The following is a 22,257-nucleotide window of genomic DNA, read 5'->3' on the forward strand; positions in this document are numbered from 1 at the left end:
TTTTTCATAGTTCTAGAATAACTGCGCTCTCACCTTCCATTAACTTTAATGTGATGGAAATCTAAGCGGCTGGAATCTGTCAGCATTTGAAAGATATTTACAAATGATTCGAGGGTTTCTTACAGTTGGGATCTTTCTCTGTTCTGTCCATTCGAGGTGTCAGATAACAGACTTGCTCCTGGGAATATCGAGGTGGTGTTTTGGACCGTGATGTGTTTCCTTGTTCATCCTGTTGACTCTAAATGGTGAATCTTGTGGATTCAGACATCAAATAATCAAGCTCACAACAACAGATTGTCTCACGCTGACTTTATTAACAGCACCACCGTAATACAGACAGGATATAGTTCCCCGATCCAGAGAACAGGGATAATGTTGGGTTAGACTCCTCATTGTTCGAGTGCCCAAACTGTAAATGATTTAATCATTTCCTGTGGGTCCTCTCCTGACTGAAGAGTACGGTGTGGGATCAACAATGACATCCACATAACTGACCGTTCATATTGTTGGTGGTGCTTGGGTTAACTTCTGCAGCTGTGCCACCTCTGACCTTCCTCTGGGCACGTCGGATGTTGAGTTTGGTGTAGATTGTCCTCGAAACACGCTGAACCAAATTTCAGTGCTTGCCTCCACATATACACTCATAGACGTTTAGAACACAGAAGAAGGCCATTCGGCCCATTGTGTCCACGCTGCTCACAAAGTTCTGACTAACTAATCCCATTATCCAGCGCTTGGCCCATGGCCCTGGAGGTTAAGGCAACGCAAGTGAATATTTAAATACGTCTTAAATATTACAAGAGTTTCTGACTCAACCACCTAAATCATTTACACCCTTTCAGGCAGTGAGTTCTAGACTCCCACTACCCTCTGGGTGAAAAAACAATTCTCCTGAACTCCCCTCTTAGCCTTCTACCTCTTACCTTAAATCTGTGCCCCCCGGTTATTGACCCCTCTACTAATGGAAAAAGTGCCTTCCTATCCACCCAACTATGCCCCTCATAATCTTATAAACCTCTATCAGGTCCCCTTCGCAGCTCTTGGGAAAACAACCTCAGCCTATCCAATCTTTCCTCATAGCTCAGACCCTCCAGCCCGGCCAGTATCCTGGTAAATCTCCTCTGCACCCTCTCCAGTGCTATCACATCCTTCCTATAATGTGGAGACCAGAACTCGGCCGGTCAACTGCTGTGTTTTCCGAGGAGAGACGGTCTGCAATGCAGGAGTTTGTGAGGCTCTTTTTTATTTTGTCCTTGTATCGGTTGTACTGACCATCTTGATGTTGTTTGTCCGGAGACAGTTCCCCATGGAAGATCATTTTGAGAATTCTGTGATTGTCCATGTGGGAAACATGGCCTGGCTATCGAAGCTGAATTTTCTGGAGGATGGTCTCCAAGCTGTTGAACCCAGCGTGTTGGAGATCCTCGTTATTTGTGATTTTTGTCCTGCCATCTAATTCTCAGGATGGACCTCGGGTGTCTTTGCTGGAAGTGTTCCAGAGCTTTAATGTGGCTCCAAGAGCAGACCCAGGATTCTGCTCCATACAGCAGGGTGGTCAGGACAATGGCCTGGTAAAATTTGATTTTAGTTTTCAGTTTAATGCTATGCTGCTTCCAGACAGATAATACCATGGATTTAGACTAGATTGCAGAAGAGTTCACGGGATATACAGCAGAGAACCAGGCCATTCAGCCCAATCAGTCCATGCTGGTGTTTAGGCTCCACTCAAGCCTCCTCCCATTTTCTCTCATCTAAATCTACCAATGTAATCATCTATTCCCTTCTTTCTCATAGAGCTATCCATTTTCCCCTGAAATGCACCTATTTTATTCACTTCCTGATGCAAATTCTATGCAATTCACCCCTGTCCCGAGAGGATGGGTCTTTGGCCCAGTGCCGAGTGGAAGGGAGGGAAGCAGCAGAGGCAGCTGATCGGATTGTCTCAATCTTAGTGACAAAGAAGCTCCATGAGCTTCTCACACTTGTTGTTGGTGGTGAGGATGGAGGTGACAGGGGAGAGTCAGAGTCTTTCAAAAGGAACTAACTTGTGCTAAAGGTACTAAAAAGACTCAATACGCTGTCTTTAACACACAGCACTTCAATAATACAAATGGCCCCCTATAACTGGGCTGGGGTTTATGAAGATCAACAGAAACCGACCCCAATGAACATAGTTCAGTCCTGGATGTGATTATCAGCAAATCCCAATCACTGTAGTTACTTGTGAACGTGTTGGTGCCTCAGCAGGTTGGATGATCGAGTGAATCCCTTCCCACACTCCATACAGGTGAACGGTCTCTCCCCAGTGTGAATTCTCTGGTGTACCGTGAGGTCAGATGACCATCTGAACCCAGTCCCACAGTGAGAGCACCCAAATGGTCTCTCGTCAGTGTGAACACGTTGATGGGACATCAGGTTCCCGGAACTTTTAAAACACTTCCCGCAGTCTGGGCATCTAAAAGTTTTCTCTCCAGTGTGAACCCGCTGGTGTTTCAGCAGGTTGGATGGATCAATGAATCCCTTACCACACTCGGAGCAGGTGAACGGCCTCTCCCCAGGGTGAATTCGCTGGTGTCTCAGCAGGCTGGATAACTGAGTGAATCTCTTCCCACACTCTGAGCAGGTGAATGGTCTTTCCCCAGTGTGAGTGTGTTGGTGTCTCAGCAGGTTAGATACACTAATGAATCCCTTCCCACACTCAGACCAGTTGAATGGCCTCTCCCACGTGTGAATTCGCTGATGTGCCAGGAGGTGGTGTAACTGAGTGAATCCCTTCCCACACTCGGAGCAGGTGAACGGTCTCTCCCCAGTGTGACTGCGTCGATGAGTTTCCAGGTCAGATGGGTAAGTGAATCCCTTCCCACAGTCCCAACATTTCCATGGTTTCTCATCGCTATGACTGCATTTATGTTTTGACAGGCCAGATGATCGGCTGAAGCCTCGTTCACACACAGAACACGTGTACGGTATCTCCCCACTGTGAACGGTGCTTTTTCCTTCCATGTTCAAAATCTGAAGATATTCAGTTTACGATAAATTGGGCGGCGCAGTCAGATCCTGATGTGATGTTTGGGTTTCAGTTTCCTAACTTCAAATCCTCCCCTTCTAGTACCCTGTGAAATTGATTTTAAACAGAAAAAAGGGAGTGAGAGAGAACCCACAAAAACACAAAGGCAGGTTGTGAAATTGAGCTGAATGAATCTGGTCATTTGTGGGGCCGGCACTAGGGATAAGTGACCATGAAAGCTGGTGGATTGTTGTAAAAACCCAACTGGTTCACTCATGGCCTTCAGGAATTGGAAGCTGCCACCCAGTCTGGGTCTACACTGGCCTCTATGGAAAGAGAGAGTGAGAGAGAGAGAGAGAGAGAAAGAGGTAGGTAGCGCAGGAGGCGAAGGAGATGGATTGTTTATATCTATAACGTAAGCAGAACTTCGACAGAATCTTCTAATCCCTCAACCTCCACCCCCAGAAGGACCAGGGTAGCAGGTGTATGTGAGCATCATCGCCTCCAAGTTCCCCTCCAAGTCACACACCGTCCTGACCTGTCTGACGCACTCCTAGCCGGCCTCCCACTTTCAACCTCCCTGTAACCTTGAGGTCATCCAAAACTCTGCTGCCTGTGTGCTTACTCACACCAAGTCTTGTTCACCCATCACCCCTGCGCTCACTGACCTACAAAAGCACCGGGTTAAGAAGCACCTTCATTTTAAAATTCTCATCCACTTTTTGAAATTCCATGTTGCTCTCACCCCTCCCTATCACTGTAATCCAGCCTCACAACGCTCTGAGATGTTTGTGCTCCTTTCGTTCTGACCTGCTGAGCATTTTGTCAGTTTCCATGGCCCCAAGCTCTGGAATTTTCTCCCCAAACCTCTCTTCCTCTCTACTTGATTTTTCTCCTTTAAGACACTGCTTAAAACCTACCTCTTTGACCAAACGTTTGGTCACCTGCCCTAATATCTCCTTATTTGGCTCAGTGTCAAACCTTGCTTTTAACCTTTCTGTGAAATGCTTGGAACATTGTCTTACATTGAAAGTGCCATATAAATCCAAATTGTTGTTGTTGATTTGGACAAATATCACTGTTCCTTCATCATCACTGGGTGAATAACCTGTAACTCCTTACCTAACAGCATTGTGGGAGCACATTCACCACACGGACTGCAGCGGTTTAAGAAGGTCAAACATCATCTTCCCCACAGGTAACTGGGGATCACAATAGATGCTGGAATCTGTGGAGAGAGACAGAGTTAACGTTTCAAGGTTTGCAGAATGATTTTTCTAAATTCATGTGGGCATCACTGGCTAGGCCAGCATTCAGAGGGCAGTTAAAAGTCAACCACTGCTGTGGTCTGGAGGCATGTGTAGGCCAAGACTAAGGACGGCAGATTTCCTTCCCTAAAGGGCATTAGGGAACCAGGTGGGTTTTTTACGACAATCATCATTGGTCATCATTAGACTTTTAATTCTAGATTTTTTTTATGGAATTGGAATTCCACCATCTGCCATGACGGGATTTGAATCCGGGTCCCCAGGATATTGCCCTGGGTCTCTGGATTACTCGTCCAGTGACAATATCACTACACCATCGCCTCCTCTCAGGGAGTAAAAATGGTGCCGAATTTGATGGTCACTATAAGCTCAGAAGTGGAATAGAAATGGACTAAAGGTCAGGAAAAGCAATTCCTGACTGTGAAAGATACTGTGAGAAGATAAAGCTGGGAAGCCAGCAGCACATGGTCGGATGTTGAAAACCAAACATCACATCAGGATCTGACTGCGCCGCCCAATTTATCAGAAACAGAATATCATTGGGTTTTGAACATGGACAGTGGTGGAAACATCATTTAGACACAATCGACAGAAGTAACAGTAAAATACTAAACATAACTCAAATACATCCATTATTAGAGAAAGGGGAAGTTAAAAGCTGGCAGAGAAGTGATCAGGGAGGGCAGAGGTGAAACAGATCAATGGATGAACATGGATTCAGATCCACAGTAAAGGAGTCATACCAGCCCCAGAGCCATGGAGCCTCTCACAGATAACAGAGCATAGAACTAAAAGCTCTACATTGTAGGTGGATGGTGAAAAATAGTCAACTCTGAAACAGTTTCAGTTTTCAACTTTAAACTCTCCTGTTGGATTCTGCAGCTGGAAAGATATCAGAAACACTGGAGTCAGAGAAAAATCTTCCAATGAGGAAATACCCAGGGAGCCGGGTGATGTCACCGTGTAATTGTCGATGTGCGATGATGTCACAGGCACGAAAACAGAACATCTGGATCTGTGCAAACCAATGATCACCAGACATTGTGAAGGATGTGAGGGTACACAGGAGATTAACCAGAATGGTTCAAGAGATGAGGGGATTTAACTGTAAGATGAGGTTGGAGAAACTGGGGTTGTTCTCCTTGGAGTAAAGGAGATTGAGGGAAGATTTGATAGAGGTGTACAGGATTATGAAAGGTAGTTAAATAAAAGCTGTTCCCATTAGCTGATTATGAAAGGATTAAGCGACAGAGTTTTAAGATTTTGGGAATGGGAATTGGATGCCAGGAAGAGATTTTTTTTACCCAGTGACTGGTAATGACCTGGAACACAATGCTTACATTCAAAGGCTGATAATATTCAGGTCCTGATGAATCAAGTGACTTTCAGATTTTGGCGTGATGTTTGGTTTTGGTTTCTCCGCTCCCTCGAGTTTGCCCTCCTCTTCTATCATCCTGTAAATAGAGTTCACAAAATCCATCACTGTCAATCCCGAACATAAATTCAGAAAGGCCAAACGTTTCTCTTGGTTTGAGTTTGCTGTGTGTAAATCCTCCCCTTCTAACCCCCTGTAAAAGGAGCTTCCAAAATCCATCCCTGTGAGTCCAGGATAGAAATTCACAACATTCTCTCCTCCTGCTACCTGGACCAGGATGACCGCGCATGCGCCCTTCTGCACATTGCCCCCTATAAAGATGGCGGCCGTTACCCCGGGCCTGGCGAAGGGAGAATTCCAGACTTTTTCGGTCCGTTCTCTGCAAACCCAAGACCGGTACCTTGTTATTTGGGTCTGCAGCCTGCACTGTGTCTTTATGAAGCCTCCCTGCCCACTCCGCTGGCTCCATTCCTCCTCACACACCCACTAAATCTGTTAGTTTGCTCCACTCGACATTCTCTCACCCGCTCTGAGCAGCTTCAGTCACAAACCAGCACTGCGCATGCTCATGAAACAGACGAAATGCGCATGCCCCACCACACACTCAGCACTGCGCACGCGCAGGGAGCTGCTGGAGTGAGGATCGGGCATATTCTGTCTCGCAGTGAAACCTGGGTCTCCGCTCCGCCATTGAAAAATCATATTATAGAACAGAAACCTATGTCCTGTAATCAGAATACGATGTGTGACATAGGCGCAAGGCATAAAATTGTTGAATCAATTGACGCAGCGGTCAAATTGCTCAGGGCTCTACCACAATTCTCTCCTGGATATAATGATCCTATAGTTAAATCTGAACTCAGTGCAATCTCAGCAGATGGGGTGAGCTCGTGACTTTTCCCCCTATACGTGGAACATTTAAACTGTGTCATGCTAGTAACAATTCTCTGATTGTGGATCAAATCCTTTGATCTTTTAAAGTTGGAGTGTTAAGTTGTGGGAAAACTGAATAAAGCCCTTTGCACACGTGAAGTATCTGAATGGTCTCGCACCAGCAAGACTGTGTTGCTGTGTCAGTAAATGGGATGAGAGTGAATTACTTTCCAATTCCAGTTGGTGAACAATCTGTTTACAGTGTGAATTTACCTACACATTTTCAGCTCAGACATGATCTCGAAATCTACTGGTAATGGGTTGCACATTCTTATCACTACATAAGAAAAAGGAGCAGGATTCGGCCCCTCAATCCTGCTCCGCTATTTAATAAGATCATGGCTGATCTGATAGTCACCTGATATCTGTACCTCACCTATCTCCGATAACCTGTCACCCCCTTGCTTGCCAAGAATATATCCACCTCTGCCTTAAAAATATTTAAAGACTCTGCTTCCAGAGCCTTTTCAGGAAGAGAGTTCATAAGTTTCACGACCCACTGAGAGAGAAAAAAATCGCCTCATCTCCGTTTTAAATGGGTGACCCCTTATTTTTAACAGCGATCCCGAGATCTAGATTTTCCCAGAAGAGGTAATATCCTCTCCAAATCCGCTCTGTCAAGTACTACTCATGGTCTTATATGTTTGACTAATCAGGGGGAAAAAAAGTAAAGTGCTGCAGATGCTGATTATCTGAAATAAAAACAGAAAATGCTGGAATTCTCAGCAGACCTTGTAGCGTCTGTGGAGAGAGAGACATAGCTTTCCTTTCAGGTCTTTAGCCTTTCATTAGAACTGCACTGCATCTGAAATGTTAATTAAGCCTCTCAATCCAAAGATGCTGCCAGATGTGGTCAGGGAACTCAAGAAGGAAATGAAAATCCCCTTTGAGAAATGGAATCCAATGCGAATGAAGGGTGAACCAGAGGCAGTCAAGGCACCTTTCCCTTCTTGAAGACGCTGGAACATTGACTCTGATGTTATCAGTGAAATTAACTGATCTGAGACAGTGAAAGGATTCTCGTTACTGCACATCAGGAATTCAAACCTAATATCGGCTTCGGGACAATCAGAATACTTGGTAATAGACAAGACAATGAAAGGCTCGAAGGGAAATGGCACTGGTTGTGGGAAAGCTAGTTCCCAGTGACATGGATGTGTCTGCAGTGGGTGGGATAAAACTGTTTCCATGTGTCCACAATGAATGTCTCACCCTTTATTTTAGAAGAGTAAAACTGATAGAGCGCAACAGCAATCTGGGTAGTGGCAATCTGAAGATTAGACTCACTGACAGCCTGGTTGGCATACCTTGTCAGTTAGGTTTGTGTAAGTGTCTGTGACGCAATTGTTCAGCGTGTTTGCCTGATAACTGAAAGGTTGGTGATTCAAAACCACCCAGAGGGTGAAGGTGTTTATTGTTTTTCCCCCTCATCACCAATCATTGCCACACAGATCTGGATTGTTATTGGGTACTTGGGCTGCAAGATATCCCCAAACGGTGGCAGGTCTTTTGTTGTCCAGTGAGATCCCACAAAAACAGCTTCTTTTTAAAACTACGTTTTCTGTCAAAACAATGAGAAAAGATTTGGACCCACTCCGTACCTTCATCTAACCCATCAGAAATCCATGAAATTGTTGGAATCAAACGAACCCATCAGTTATACTCTCTTCTTCAGCTCTGCAGTGAGTGAGACAGGGAAAAGCAGAAAAGCCGCAATATTCCGGCCCTACACTTTCCAATCACCCGCTGCCAGCAGAAAGCGGCGACTGCAGCTTCAATCAGCGAGTTACTGCCCATCCTTGGAACACAAGATTCTCCAACCCGGGCCAAACCTCCCAATACTCCGAGCACAGGCTCAGGAAGATGCAGGTACATTATATCCCGGTCACTAAACCTCCAGGGAGCATTTACAGAATTCCCGAGTGAGTGAGTCACAAATAAAAGTCACACCAACTTTCTAAACTTATCACTGTAAAATTCCTTCATTTTATTGAAAAGCTGACTGTTGTGAATCTGAAAATGAGCACCATGGGATTTGTGTTACCGAGTGACTTGTTTTCCATTGTTTGTCCGTCAGGTTTGTAATTAAATTTGTGTTGGATATTGAAGCGAATCTGATTTCAAAATGAGGTCACAAAGCAGGTAAATATTAAATCCAGGAGAAAATACTGAGGAAAATGGATCACAGTATTTGGAAGGAGCTGCAGCTAAGAAGGGGAAGATGTGAATGATGTGATTGATGATTGAGGGGAATGCATTGCAACTTTGGGGCATTTGTCGGCCGATTACGTTCCACACTTTAAAATTCCGACCAAGCTGAGATATCAGGCGGAAATCAGCAGGTTTATCCATGTATGTTGGGATACGAAACAGCTTTTTCACATGCCCGGCTAGGTTAGTCGGTCGAGCATTAGACTCTTAATGTCAGGGTCATGGGCGCTGTAATAGGTTAAAAATCTGACTAAGAGCCGTACGGACTGGAAGCTTTGACCCTGTTTCTCCCTCCAGCTGCTGAGTTTTTCCAGCAGTTTCTGTGTTTGTTTCAGATTTCCATCATGCGCAGTAATTTGCTTTTATCTTTTTTAATTTTAAATCTTGCTGCTTAAAAAGCAAACACCAACTAATCACTGCGGCTCCTGTGAAACTTACAAGGCAGAAATTCACCACTGAAAGCAACTGACACACGTCAAATTCAAAGTACTTTCATGTTGCATCTCTTTCTGCTTCTGTCCCTGCCTCGCCTCCAGCTTCCTCTGACCGTCGAGCTCCCACGTTAATTAGCTGCTCGATGCAGACACAGTAAGTTCGTGGGAATGGGTAAAACTCGTGAGTAAAGAGACACCAGTATCTCATCTTCCTGATTCTCCCAGATACTGATTACAGGAATGTGCCCAGTGCCGATTATCCAAAGCCACTCTGCTCCCAGTTGTTCAGCTTTGAAATTGATTTTCACACTGTGCAGAATGTGCAGAAAGCAGAGCTGTGATAAGCTGACATTCTTCAGCAGATGTACTGCAAGAAGTTATATAACAGGCTGATGATAACAGTGCTCTTTGGACGCGGTGAGCTCCAGTGAAGGATTGACACCATTAATGTGTCGCTCAATTAGTCTCGTGACAAATCTCGTGCTGGAAATGACAAGAAAACTCACTGAATTTGCTCCGTGTTTTGGTTTCAAAAGCGCTGAATACAAGGAAAGAAAGTACATCTCGCTCGAGTGGGTTATAAAATGGCAGAATGACCTGTGCTGTTGCGAAACATAAAATTAAAGAAATTCACAGCACAGAAAGAGGCCATTCGGCTTGACGTGCTGCTTTCAAAGAGCAGTAGTGATTGGTTGATCTATCAGGAGTGATATTTGTGCCAGTGCAAACAGTAGGCAGCAAAATTTGCCCTTCTCCCACCCATATTTTGCCTCACACCAACATTTCTTTCGTCAGTGCTTTGGAACCAGCCCTCACTCCTCTCCCTTCATTCCCTCAACTTGAACCAAGTGTGATGTTTTCCAGCTCTGAGGTAAAACTTACACCCACACTTCTCTGATTCTGGTGGAGCTTTTAAACGTTTCCAATCAATGAATAATCAACACTCGTTCCAACAGATTCAATAACTCGACATTCCCTGACCGGGAATCGAGCGCCGAATCCTGACCACTAGACCACCAGGGAAGCTAGACCAGCAGTTTTTGATTTGGCTTATCTTCGCTGCTTTTGCCTATTGTTTTTCAGTTCAGATCTCTTTCATCACAAAACTGCCTGTTTATGTTCAAGGTAAACGACTTTGTCAGTCAATGAAAACAATGGTTGCTGTGAGCTGGAACATAAAATCGACAGTGAGGTGAAATAGTCCCACAAGCTGCACATGCGCAACTTTCAATTTCCAAAACCCTCCACCCTATTCCCTGTTGGTTCAATGGAAGCACCGATCCCAAGTCACTTGAAATCAGGGAAACTACCAAGAAGGCTTGAGATTTGGATGATGGAAGCAACTTTTGACATTTTCTTTTCATTCCCGAAATCTTTCACCAGAGGAAACTTTCTCCCACCAAATGTTCTGTTTAGATTGAACACAAGCGACTTCTTAACAAATGAGAAGAACCATTGCTGTTATTTGCAACATGAAATCGATACTTTCCTCCTTTAAGACAGTTCTTAAAACCTCCCACTGTGACCGAGTTTTTAGTCATCTGACCGAACATGAGGCTCGGTGTCACACCTTGTTATATAATGGTCCTGGGGAACTCCTGTGACGTTTCCTTAGGTTAAAGGCGCTTTATAAATATATGTTGTTGTTGTTGTAGGATATATATAGAAAGGGCCAGTCTCTTGTTTTATCTTTCACGCTGATACTTTTCTCTGTGACATTTTAACATGAATTCGCACAACTAATGTGAATCAAGTTTGCGACGTTAAAAACGTTTTAACCCCCTCAGGGAACTGAACCACATTGACAATCACAGAGGAACAGACACAGGGATATATACACCGAGAGTGACAGAGGTCTAAGGCGAGACACAGGCCCAGAAAGCAAGGATGTCACGAACTTGGCTCAGTGTTTGTTCCATTTCCGAAAGCAAATTCCCTGAATGCTGACAAATGAATGGAAATCAGAAAATACGGACGTATTTGGATAGGTTTCCTTCTAATTAACTAATTTGGTTAAAACTTCAGTCAGCAGAATTCCAACCGTCGTGTTCATATTTACATCAAACGTAAATTATCGAACTTTCACTCACTCAAATAAACAAGCCTGGATAATGATCTTGCCAGGTTTCAAACCGCAGCTCCATCACATGTGAAGCGAATATGACCCCACTCGCCTCTATAAACCCTGCGCTGTAAAGATCCCAATGGAGCTGTCTGGAATGTTAAGCGGTGACGTCATGCAGCAGCACATTGGGTCTTTGTTTTGAAGAAATGGAATTCGGCTGTTCTCATTAGGAATGCTGGAGACAGACTGATCAACAATGTCATCATCAAATGGCACAGCGCAGTAAGAGGACCTTCCACCCATGGTATCTATGTCAGTTTTGTACAAAGGCCTTTATAATTATTGCCAATTTCCTTCTCTTTCTCCTTAACCCTGTTTTTATTCGCTTTCAAGCCACTGTAAAATTTCCATTTGGAAACTCAAAGTTAATAAAGCCAATATTGAAAGCTTCAGCTGGTTCCTCACCTGAGAAAATACGTCAGATTTGCTCCAGGCACTGACGTTGGCAGTGCTTTACTTTGGTCAGAAGAACAAGGCAATATTTTTTACAGGCTAACATGGATCTTTGTTTTATTCATTCATGGGATGTGGCCTTTGCTGGCTGGGCCAGCATTTATTGCCCATTCCTAGTTTCCATTGAGAAGGTGGCGGTGAGCTGCCTTCTTGAACCGCTGCAGTCCATGTGGTGTGGGTACACCCACAGTGCTGTTAGGGAGGGAGTTCCAGGATTTTGACCTAGTGACAGTGAAGGAACGGCGATATATTTCCAAGTCAGTATGGTGAGTGACTTGAAGGGCAGATTCCAGGTGGTGGCGTGCCTATCTACCTGCTGCCCTTGCCCTCCTAGCTGGCAACGATTGCGGGTTTGGACGCTGCTGTCTAAGGAGCCTTAGTGAATTCCTGCAGTGCATCTTGTAGATGGTGCACACTGCTGCCACTGTGCGTCGGTGGTGAAAGGCGTTAATGTGGATGTGGTGCCAGTTAAGTGGACTGCTTTGCCTTGGAATGTGTCCAGCTTCTTCAGTGTTGTGGGGGCTGCACTCATCCAGTCAAGTGGGGAGTATTCCACCACACTCCTAATATGTGCTTGTAGATGTGGACAGGCTTTGGGGAGTCAGGAGGTGAGTTACTCGTTGCACGATTCCTAGCGTCTGACCTGCTCTTGTAGTCACAGTGTTTATATGGCTAGTCCAGTTCCTAGTCAATGGTAACCCCCAGGATGTTGATAGTGAGGGATTCAGGGCTGCTAATGCCATTGAACATCAAGAGGCGATGGTCGGATTCTCTCTTGTTGGAGATGGTCAATGCCTGACACTTGTGTGGTGCGAATGTTACTTGCCACTTATCAGCCCAAGCCTGGATATTGTCCAGGTCTTCCTGCATTTGGACATGGACTGCTTCAGTATCTGAGGAATCGGTGTGGTGCTGAACTTTGTGTAATCATCTGCGAACATCTCCACTTCTGACCTTATGATGGAAGGAAGTTCATTGGTGAAGCAGCTGAAGATGGGTTGTGGAAACTACCCTGAGGAAGTCCTGCAGTGATGTCCTGGAGCTAAGATGACTGACCTCCAACAACCACAATCATCTTTCTTTGTGCGAGGCATTACTCCAACAAGCAGAGAGTTTTCCCCTGATTCCCATTGACTCCATCTGTGCTCAGGCTCCTTGATGTCACATTCGGTCAAATGCTGTCTTGATATCTCTCCTCATCTCTGGAGTTCATCTCTTATGTTTATGTTTGAACCAAGGCTGTAATGAGGTCAGGAGCTGAGTGGCCCATGTGGAACCCAAACTTGGCATCAGTGAGCAAGTTATTGCCAAGTCAGTGCCGCTTGATAGCACTGTTGATGACCCCTTCCATTACTTTACTGATGGTGGAGAGTAGACTGATGGGGCGGTAATTGGCCAGGTTGGATCATTCTCATTCTTTCACTCCCAGTTTGGTAGGAAGAACGAGGGGAGACAGGATAAATTGCAGGGTACAGGGGAAAAGATCAGGTCATGGCTGTGACAGGAAGTATCGATTTCATGTTCCAGTGAACAGCTGTGGTTCATCTCATTGGCTGAAGACGTCACTTGTGTTCAACCGACACAGACTATTTGGTCAAAGAAACTTGGTGTGGTGAAAGAGATCTGGAATGAAAAAATGCCATACGCAGCCTACATGTGTCCAACTGCTGGGTGAGTGGTTAGAATGCGGCAATTTTATCAGCACCGCTTGCGTTCGATTCATGGTTAGGGAGTTGAAAAATATTACTCCTGGATGAGCTGTTCAAATCAATGTGATTGATTTTCTCGTTGAAAATAACACGGTTTAGCTCTGCTAGAACTGGTGGAGTGAGAGTGGGAGTTTCACATCAGAGATGGAAATGTCACAAGGGCAAAACTCGGGAATAAATCCAGAGTCGGAGTGAGGGGGTGAAAATAAAAGAGAAGGGCTGTGATAGGTTACAAAGCAATGACTATAGAGCTGGTGGTGCAAGGCAGAATATTATTCCTGATTTACCCATGTCACAAGCAGATCTAATTTCCTGAATTACCTCATGCCGAACATTACCACTGCAGTTTGGTGGCCTATAAACAACTCCTGCCAATGTTTGTTGCCTCTTATTATTCCTTAGCTCCACCCAAACTGATTCTAAATCTTGATTCTTCAATCTAAGATCCTCTCTCACGAATGTACCGATCTCGTTCCTTATTAACTGCGCGACCCCGCCTCGTTTTCCTTTTTGCCCATTCTTCCTAAATGGCGAATACCTTTGAATATTCAGATCAACCAATCACACTGTTCTTTGGAAGCAGCACACAGGGCCGAATGGCCTCTTTCCTTGCTGTAACTTTCTGTCATTTTCTGTTTCCTAACACCACGGTTCGGATGAACTTTCTTATCTTCCATGGGATGCTTTGAATTCAAGACAATAAGCAAATTCAGCGAGTTTTCTTTTCATTTCTAGCACAGAATTTGGAACCGGGCTCGTTAAACGACAATTAAATGGTCTCAATCGTTAGATGCAGCTCACCGAGTCCCAACAGGCACCGTGAGCATCAGCCTGTTATGTACATTCTTGCTGTGCATCTTCTGAGCTATAAGCTGATCACAGCTCCACTTTCTGCACATTGAAAGACAGTGTGAAAATAAGCACAATTTCAAATCTTAACAATGCGTATTTGTGCTTTTCTGTGTGAGTCAATGTTGTTCAGTTTCCCATTTTTACCACCCAATCATTATCCATGTTAGTTCTCTGACTTCATATCAGCAAAAGAAAAGCTGTTAACAGGACATTTCTCTCTTTATTTTGAGTGGAGACTGTTCAGCAACTTAACTTCTGGATGTTACAAAGTGGAGGATGATTGAAGTTTTCACATGATCTTATTAAGTAGCTGAGAATGCTGGAGGGGCCGAATGGCCAATTCCTGAATTCCTGAAAATTATTTTTCATATTCTAATTCAGTGTCAATGTTGGTGAAGACAATGTTTGTGTCTAACCTGAATGTGGTAGTGAGGCCGAGCGGGCTCAGCCGCTGGTTCAGGTTCCGATCTCTCTGGTGATTTGCGCTTCACTCCCACCGCTGCCAAACTTTCTGCTGCTTTGTTATTTGAGACGCTTCCAAAAAATTCTCCGTGCGGCGAAGGGGAAGCTGAGCTGTGCCGTGTTGTATTTCAGTTGGAAGAATGAGGAGAGACAGTGTAAATCCCAGGGGGACTGGGAAAAGGTGGGGCAATGGCACGGACTGGAAGATCTTCTTTCACTGGAACTCCCTGTATTCATTCTATTATTTTAAACAAACAACAATCAGCCTTTACCCAGTTGTCCTGGCCGAGTGGTTGAGGCGTTTTTCCACGTGGTTCGAATCGTCCCAACTCCCCTTCTTCTCATTCCTGATTGACACAAACTATTTGCAGAATAAATTATCAGTCAAATGAAAAAGAAAACCACCCAAATACCCCCGTGTTTCTTACTCCTGTTCATCTGCAAACATTCACTACATTTGGTCCCTGAAATGGAACAACAGTTGGCCAAGTTGGTAACATCCTTGCTTTCTGGGTCTTTGTCTCTCCTTCGGCCTCTGTCACTCTCGGTGTATATGACTGTGTGTGTTCCTCTGTGTGTGTCAATGTGGTTCTGTTCCCCGACGGGCCAACACATATTCACCATCAGAAACTTAACTCACATTAGATGTGCAGCTTCATATTAAAATGTCAAAGAGAAAAATAGCAGTATGAACGATGCAAATTTCGAAGGAGGTGCAGCTAAGAAGTGGAAGATGTGAATGATGTTATTGATGATTGAGAGGAATGTATTGTAACCTTGGGGCTTTTGTAGGTCGATCACCTTCTACACTTTGAAATTCAGAACAAGCTGAGGCTCCATGTGGAAAGCAACATTGATCTCCCTGGATGTTTGCAAAGGAAGTAAGTAGTTCGCATGCCCGGCTAGCTCTGTCCGTAGCGTATGAGAATCTACATCTCAGGGTCGTGGGTTTGGGCGCTGACTGTTTTTAAAGCTCTGCTGTTTTCATGGGTGATCCCCAGCTCCCCATTCCTCCGGCAGTGTCACCGCTCAAACTGAGTCTCTCTCCATCCCGCTTTGTTAATGTCACAGCCGCTGGTTTCTGAGCGAACACTGCCCTCGGCTTCATTAGAAGTCGTAGAGTTTTGTGCAGAGGGTTTGATGCTTTCACCACCGCAGCCCAGGTTCAATTCCCAGTCAGGATAAACCTTATTTCTTACCGCTGAGTGAACTGTCACAATGCACAGGAATTCCTCTAGCAAACTGTTCAAACGAACCTGGAATTTAATGTCAGGAAGCATGAAGTGATTCATGTTGGTTGAAAAAAATGAAGAGAAGCAACATCAAACAAAGTGTACAAATCTACAATACTCTATTACAGAGCGAGTGGTTAGGATGTGGAATGCACTACCTGAGAGTGTGGGGGAGGCAGATACAATCGCGGATTTCAAAGGAGAATTGGACAGAAAATGCAGGCCTCCGGGGAAAAGGCTGGGGAGCGGCACCAGGTGGGTTAGTTTCCAGAAGAGTAAGAGGTCTCCCTTTTCAGACGGAGACGAGGAGGTTTTTTCTCCCGCCGAAGGTCGTTAGTCTGTGGAATTATTTTCCCCAGAAAGCAGTGGAGGCTGGGTCACTGAATTTATTCAGGGCAGAATTAGACAGATTTTTGATCGAGAAGAGGTTATGGGGGTTGGGGGCAAACAAAAAGGTGGAGTTGAGACCACAACCTGATCAGCCATGAGCTTATTGAATGGTGGAGCAGTCGCAATGGGCCGAATGGCCTCCTCCTGCTGCTAAATCCTATATTCCAATGACCCGGGCCGAATGGCCTCTATCAATGGTGTAATATTAGCTGTCATTCTGTGATATTATGAGGGGCTCCAGGGGCAAAATGGTTCCATTCCTACTCCTATTTGTTATGGTCTAATTCAGCGCTGATACCACTCAAGGCGATGGTTACGGTGCTTCTGTTTGCTCTGTAGGTTTGTGTCCGAGAGGCCCAAACCCTCGAAATTCGGTTGTAGCGTTTCATGAAACGTGGGTTTTAGTCTCTTATGAAGCGTGGGTTCAAATCCCAATGCGATCGAAATTTCAATTAGTTTTTCTTTTTCGAAAATCCATTGGGATGCGCTCGGGGCAGCTGACGCCTGCGGTGCTTTATTTTGGTAGGAAGAACGAGGAGAGACGATAAAAATTGCAGGGTGACCGGAAGTGGGTGGGGCCAAGTGCCAGCTTTTCCCACTGTAACCATTCTGCAATTTTAGCTCAAAAACATTCATGCTCCTTTAGTAGTCATGGCCGAGTGGTTAAGGCGATGGATTTGAAATCCATTGTGGTTTCCCCACGCAGGTTCGACTCCTGCCGACTGCGCTGCTTCCCTGTTGGTCCTATCCGTTGTCTCGACAGCTAATTGCTGGTGAAATGAAATCAGAAGCTTCCAAATACTCCCGTGTTTTTTTTCCGCTTCACTTGCGCGCTCTTTCATTTCCGTTCATCTGAAAGTATTCACCAAATCGCCAGAAATGGAAGAAAACTGAGCCAAGTTGGTGACATGGGTGTTTGTCTCTCTTTAGGCCTCTGTCCCTCTCGGTGTATATGTCTGTTTGTGCTCCTCTGAGTGTGTCAGTGTGGTTTAGTTCACCGAGGGATGAACACATTTTTCCCAGCGCAAAATTTGTTCACTTTTGTTATGTACCTTCGTGGTAAATGGTACAGGGAAATGAACAGGTTTTAATGTTGCAAGATATGATTGCCACTTCCTGTGTTTATTTTTGAGTGCAGACTGCTTGTTGACTCAGTGCCCGAATGTTACATAGCGGAGGATGATTGAAATTTTCACTGAGCAACATTTAAACAGACAGTGGATTGCCCTTGTGTCCTTTTCATGTAATCAATATGTGAGAGAACCAGGAAGATAGATCATGTTTTATCTTTACACTGTCATCTGCAAACCCATCCCTTCCGGAAGCTTTGGGACTTCCATTCTCTGTCCCTGCTTTCCAGGGAAAGCTTGGGTTCATGAACTGACTGTGTCTGCATCAAGCAGCTAATTGACCTGGGAGCTGGATGGGCAGAGGGAGCTGAAGGCGAAGCAGGGACAGAAGCAGAAACAGATGCGACATGAAATTGTTTATTATTTGATGTGTGCCAGTTACTTTCAGTGATGAATGTCTGCCGTGTGCTCCCTTGTAAGGTTTACAGGACCCGCAGTGAAGAGGTTGGTGGGTTTTGGAAATTGAAATTTACACAGGAGCAGCTTGTGAGACTATTTCACCTCACTGTCGATTTCGTGTTCCAGCTCCCAGAAACGGTTGTCCTCATTGGCTGAACAATTGCCATTGAACAAGCCCTTCCTGTTCCAAGTAAACGCGCCATTTTGTAGGACAAACTTATCCCTGGTGAAGCGGGTCTGAAGCGAGGAAATGGCAAAATTGGAGTGGACGAAACATTCTGCAAGGCTTATGGACAGTGTTCGGAACGAGGAGGTGAAGGAAAAAAACACACACGGGCTGTGAAAGGTTGTTTGGTGGAGAACTGAGTAGAGGGATAGAGTGACGTGTACACAAATCTTCGAAAGTAGCAGGGCAAGCTGATCTCTCTGCTTTCTTTAAAAATAGCTCATGTGCTCCTTGGCTTCATTAATGGAGGCTTGGAGTTCAAAAGAAAACTGATGATGCTGAATCTTTGTAAATCATTTATTGAACCTCAGCTGAAATATTATGTTCACACTTTGGGAAAGATGTCAAGTCTTTGGAGAGGTTACGGGCAGTATTCACATGAACTGTGTCAGGGATAAGCTATTTCAATCATGTGGAGAGGCGGCAGAATCTGGTATTATTCTCACAGGATGGAGGAAACAGAAATGGGAATTTGGTCCAACCAGTGCGCTCCGGGGTTTATGATCCACCTCAGCCTCCTCCAATTTCCCTTCATTTAAATCTACAATTGTAACTATTTATTCCCTTCTCCCTTAAATACTTGCCTAGTTTCCTCTTAAATGTATCTGTACTATTCATTTCAACCACTCCCTGTGGCAACGGGTTCCACATTCCCACCACTCTCTGGGTAAAGAAGCTATTACACTGTTTCACCTCACTTCATGTTCATGTCTAAGACACTCGATGCTGTTATTGGCTGAACAAGTCTTCTGTGTTTGAACTAAACACGCTCCCACTGCTGGCCCTCCTCAGGGAATGTTGTTTTCTTGTTGCTGTGTGAACTGTCACAATGAACTGTCCCCGGAGTCTTTTTCCCTGGGATCGACAAAACCCATCACTTCTCTTCCTCTCTCATTCTCACTCTTTCATTCCCAGTTTGGGAGGGAGAACGAGAAGGGACAGTATAAATTGCAGGGTTATGGGGAAAAGGTTGGGTTGTGGCAGTGACAGGGCAGGAAGAAGGCCCTCTTTCTCTGCTGTAACTATTCTATGATTTCATATATGAAATATATATATTTCACTGTCCAGGTCTGTAGTCGTGGCCGAGTGGTTAAGGCGATGGATTTGAAATCCATTGGGGTTACCCCGCGCAGGTTCAAATCCTGCCGACTACGTTTTCCATTATTTCTGATTTTAACCATTGATATCAGAAACAGTAAATTGATTCGACATTTTCACAACACCTGCAGTAGCAAAGTTTGACCAGTAGGTGGCAGTGAAACCGTGATTGTTCACATCACATCAAGCAGGCGCTGTCTCAATTATTAGTGCACTTGGCACTGTCTCTGTTCAGATTAAATTAGACGCCGTTTATATTTCTATTACACTAGGACATGTCTCTTATCATATTAGCGAAGGTCATCTCTCAGTTGTTTCTATACTGGACTAGGGCACCATACCGTTGGCACTATCTCAGTCACGACTGCACTGAAGCAGGTCTTGGCTAAAGTTACAATAAGCCATGCCCCAGATGGCACTGCACTAGAGCTTGTCTCTGGTTATAGAAAACTAGAACATGTTTTTCGTTGCATTTCACAAGACCCTGCCTCAGCTATTACTCCAGTAGAACCTGCCACGTGTCTATCAAACTTGACCCTGTCTGTTAATGCTGCACCAATACATGCTTCCATTCATATCATACTTCCCTGTTCCTGTTGTTATTGCCCTAAACCATTACTCTCTTATTGCTGTACTTGTCCATGTCTCTGTTTTTATTAATCTCGTACCTTTGCCGGTATTTAATTCACCAGACACTGCGTCAATTTATATTATAAAGAGCCCTGAATTATGTGAAGCTCCACTAGACCCTGTATCAGTTTTCTTACACTGGATCCGGTCTGTCTTATCACTACACTAGACTGGTTCGTATTGCACAAGATCCTGTCTCAATTATTACTGCACTCTGCACTGTCTCACTTATATTCCACTAGATCGCGGCCCTGCTTATAATACACTGAATCATATCTGCACTTATATTCCGCTAGACCATATTTCAGAACAAGTTACATTAGACTCTGTATCAGCCTGTATCACACTCGAGCTGTTCTGCCTTTTTAATTAAAATGGATCCTGCCTTTGAAGAGACTTTGTCTTTGTCTCTGTCTCTGTCTCTGCTTCTATTCCACTCTCCCTGTCTCTGTTTTTACTCCACGAAATAATGTCTGTCTCTCTTACACTGGAGGCAGTCTCGGTTATTACGGCCTTAGACTCTCTCTAGGAAGCAATTATTCTGTGTCCTGTGCCTGTAATGACTACCCTATTTCTCTTGATATTCATTCCAGGCCCTGTATCAGTAACTACTGCACTAGACCCGTCTCCGATATTACAGCAGTAGTCCTTGTCTATGTTAATATAGCACTCGTCCCCGTCTTTGCTTAAGTAACATTAGATGCTGTTTCTATTATTACTGCGCTAGTAATGTCTCTGCTTAAATTGCTCTAGGTCCTGTCTCAGTAATTACCACACCAGGCTCTGTCTCTGTTGTTACTGCACTAGCCTATGTCTCTATAAGGTGGACGTCGAGCTCGAAATGGGCCTCTGACTTTGGCCTAAAACTAGAGGTTTCCCATTGACTCTTTGTTCTGCGCAGCTCCTGATAATCATTTTCATCACAGCCACAGAATTACATTTGAGACATCGCCTGTTCTGTATGTGTGTGTGAAAACAAATCATGCTGCATCATTCCACAAGGATAAACGAATTATCTTCACCAGAATGTTTCCGTTTGTTTTTATTCTCTCTTATTCAAACTGTAACTACAGATCGCCTAATACCGTAAATATTCGTCAGTGGTATATTCTGTTGTGTGCTCTTGTTAAGAAATTCATGTCCTACCAACTATTTCTTTGGTAAGACGGGCACGGAGAATGCTGCGGAGAGTAATTCACCTATTGAATCCCCAAACTCGCCCAGCACCTACAAGGCTCAATTCAGACGTCTCCACTTGCTTGGGTGAGCGCGGCTCCAGCAACACACTGTTGGCTCCAGCTCGACACCATCCAGCACAAAGTAGCCCACTTGTTGACACCTCACCTATCACCTTCGCCATTCACTCCCTCCACCACCGACGCACAGTAGCAGTAGTGTGTACCATCTAGAAGATGCACTGTAGGAACTCATCAAGGCTCCTTCGACTGCACTTTCCAAACCCACGACCACTACCATTTAGAAGGTCAATGGCAGCAGATGGATGGGAACACTACCACCTGGTACAGTAAGTCCCCATAATAAATGGAAAGGGGAACAGGATAACGTTCCACGTGGATTATATTTGATCGGCTGGAGATGTCTGAGAGGGAGGACAGGGAGTTAAAAGATGTGACATGAAAGCGCCAGAACTTGATGTGTGTCAGTTGCTTTCTGTGATGAATGTCTGCCGCGGTAATGTGGGAGATTTCACTGCCGACTGTTTACACTGACACAAATATCATTCCTGGCTAATCAATCACAACTGCCCTTTGAAAGCAGCGCGCCAGGCCGAATGGCCTCTTTCTTTGCTGGAACTGTCTATAATTTTATCTTTTCCAGCATCACGGTTGCTTCTTTCACTATCATTCCGACATTTTATTGCACACCATTGGGGAATGTACTTTCTTACATTCTATCCAACGCTTTTGAAGTCAAGACACTGAGCAATTTCAGGGGGTTTTCTTGTTATTTCTGGCACGGGATTTGGAATCAGATCAGTTGAACGACAGTTTATTGGTGCCAATCCTCCACTGAGCTCACCCCTTAAAAAGAATGGGTGCCATTCGCTGAAGATGTCGTTTGAGTTCTAGTTAAACACAAAATTCTGTAGCAAAAAATTGACTCTGGTGAAATTGTCTGAAGAAATGACAAATGTGGCTCAGATAAAGCACGTTACAAGACTTATAGACAGCTGTCCTCGTGATTTAGAGGTGAGGATTCGGCCCTTGTGCTGCCGCGGTCCAGGATCGTTTCCTGGTCAGAGAATGAAGATTTATTGATCTGGTACAAACTGTTAAAACAGGCCTGATTTACTTATTGATTG

General features: G+C 44.7%; 2 non-coding genes and 1 pseudogene across 2 annotated transcripts; 2 read left to right on the plus strand and 1 right to left on the minus strand.

The window, feature by feature from the left end:
• LOC144698057 (uncharacterized) overlaps positions 1-22,257 on the minus strand; it is a 68,087-nt pseudogene that overhangs the window by 6,732 nt on the left and 39,098 nt on the right.
• On the plus strand, positions 17,097-17,178 carry trnas-uga (transfer RNA serine (anticodon UGA)). Its single transcript has one exon. It is a non-coding gene; the product is annotated as a tRNA-Ser (tRNA).
• trnas-uga (transfer RNA serine (anticodon UGA)) lies at positions 19,279-19,360 on the plus strand. The gene has a single exon. It is a non-coding gene; the product is annotated as a tRNA-Ser (tRNA).

The sequence above is a fragment of the Cetorhinus maximus genome, chromosome 23 (assembly GCF_964194155.1).
Source record: "Cetorhinus maximus chromosome 23, sCetMax3.hap1.1, whole genome shotgun sequence".
Taxonomy (NCBI): domain Eukaryota; kingdom Metazoa; phylum Chordata; class Chondrichthyes; order Lamniformes; family Cetorhinidae; genus Cetorhinus; species Cetorhinus maximus.